Raw genomic sequence first — 2486 nt, 5'->3', positions numbered from 1 at the left:
CTCCTTCTGGCTTCTGCCTGTCCTACTGAACACATGCACCAAGAGGCAGAAAAAGTGTCCCAGCCCCTTTTCCTGAAGGCTATCAGAGCCTCTTGGTGGGCTGATAGGAGCTGGGAGGGGGCTCCAGAGTGTCCTGGGGGAGCTCTCTGGGGGACCTTGACTACATGGTCTGCAGATGTGCATGACTGCCCCAAACCCAGCTTCCAGCGATGCACTGTCCAGAGCCCATGAGGATGTGGGACTTAGCTCAGGGAGAGGCTTGGAGCTCAGGGCAGGCCTGGGCTGAGGGCTCAGATCCTCTGGCCTGGCCCAGTAGGCAGAATGTGGGAAGGTAAGTAGGCTACCCAGCCCCCAGGATGCTGAGAGTCAAGCTCACAGGCAGAGGGACTTGCAGGTATTGTCTACCTTAGTGGACAGGGCAGGGCTGGTTAGCCTGGCAAGGGGTTCCGAACACTCAGGAATGGCAAGGGGGTGACTCGCTTCTCCTCCTGTGCTGACTGTAAGTGTGGCTGTGGCTGCTCAGCTCACAGGCTACAGAGGCCTGTGGGAGCCCCTGGCTACCAGTCCTGCCTACTCTAAGTCACATCCAACCATCTGGCCAGATGCTCATCCAGTGTAGCCAGCCCTGCCAGACTTCCTCTTGGAGTTGAAGAGTCACAAAACCTGACTGTCACTTTGTCCCCCTCCTCAGAGACCCCTCACAATCCTCCCCATTTGCACAGATGTTTTAAAGCTTTATCCATTAAGAAAGTAAGTGTCACTATTCAGCCACCACCCGTGACTTTTCACACTGCTCCGCTGAGCCCCAAGGTCCTGGGCCCTGGTCATTGTTCACACACATTGTTCCCATAAAGATAGGAGCTTGGTCTAAGGCAGACAAAGGGCTGAACTTGTCTGAGGAGCAGTGATAGCCACAGAGTCATGAATCACTGTGCCGGCCATGCCTGGATCCACAACACCCAGACTGATAGTGGGAGAGCGAACAGAGGCACCAGAACCTGAGATGAAACCACCTGTCGCTGACCCAAGTCCCTACCCGTAGACCTGAGAGTTGAGAATAGTTAGGCCTCTGGCTTCCATTTGCATAGAAGAACCAAGCAGTTTGTAAAGCATCTGCCAGTGTGATCCTATACAGTAGGGTCTATGTAGCCAGCTGGTGGTGTACAGACATCTTGGTTGTACCTTACCGCCTTGGACACCCACTACCAAGATTATGCTGAACCATGGCAGCTTCTGATAGATCATCCCTCAGAATTGCAAGATATGTGGACATAGACATATTTACTGATGCAGAACTGGACCACACCCTACCAGAGGCAGCTCCACAGGATGTAAGGAGGGGAGGGTGTCTCGGAGTGCTTCAGCACTTGTGGGTCAGACTCAGGAATGGTGTCAACACTTCCAAGACAGGAGCAGCGGCTACTTGTTCCGAGGTCTGAGACCAGCAGCAGGGACCTGCACGCTGCAACCGAGCTCTGCCAGAGCAGCTGTGGCTTCACCTTCTAGAGAGGGAGGACTGAGGGGCAAGGTAAGCAACAGCTACTACCTTGTTGCTTGTGAGAAGGAAAAGTTCCGAAAGAGTTTGCTCTGGGCTGGCCTGTCGGGTTGGCCTTGCATATGTGTTCAATTCTACCTGCACACCCGACAAATTGATGCTGAATATCCCAAGAACAAAGCCCATGTCTAGGCACTGGGCATACATCTTGGTAAATTCATCTCAAGCCCCAGCTACACCTAGTGGATAGTTTGCAGAAGACACATGATTTTTGGTCTTATCCAATGCAGAGGTAAACTGTTCCTTCAGCTATACCTTGGGCTTTTATTCATACACCATCTTAGAGGATGGTGGGACAGCCACTCAGGGCCCTGGGCTGCAGAGAGCAAGGGGTCTCTATATCTCTACTGCAGGCCAAGGTAAGTCCCTACTATGGGGAGCTATTGGCCCATGGGTAAGTTACTCAGGACACAGGGAGGAGAGAAGCTGGAGAAAGGCCACTCTAATACCCAGAACATTTAACGTGGTTCCTAAAATGGCTGTAAAGGACACATGCCTCCTCCCAGCTCAGAAGTCTCCTTACTCAGTTTTAATGAGGCATTACATAGTCTCTGGTGGCTTCCCCAGGGCCCCACTGGCAGCCAAGCCTAGGCCAAAAACTTGCCCTGAGCCAACGATTGCAGTACAGGGCTCTGGGGTGGAGGGAAATATCAAAGAGACACCTTGAATGGTACCTGGGCCTTGGGCCACTGCCTAGCTTCCCAGGGTCGCTCACTACCTCTCATCTCTGACTGACTCTCAGGACTTGGCAAGGCCTGGAACTCTTACCTGGAAAAGCATTTCTTCATCTGCATTTCTGATGTCACCTACTTCCATGAAATGCCTTCCGTAAGAAAAGCATATACCCAGAAGATCTTCCAACTGGTAATAAGGACACATGCTCCACTATGTTCATAGCAGCTTTATTTATAATAGCCAGAAGCTGGAAAGA

This window comes from Mus pahari, chromosome 3 (assembly GCF_900095145.1).
Source record: "Mus pahari chromosome 3, PAHARI_EIJ_v1.1, whole genome shotgun sequence".
Taxonomy (NCBI): domain Eukaryota; kingdom Metazoa; phylum Chordata; class Mammalia; order Rodentia; family Muridae; genus Mus; species Mus pahari.
This window is presented reverse-complemented; position numbering follows the sequence as displayed.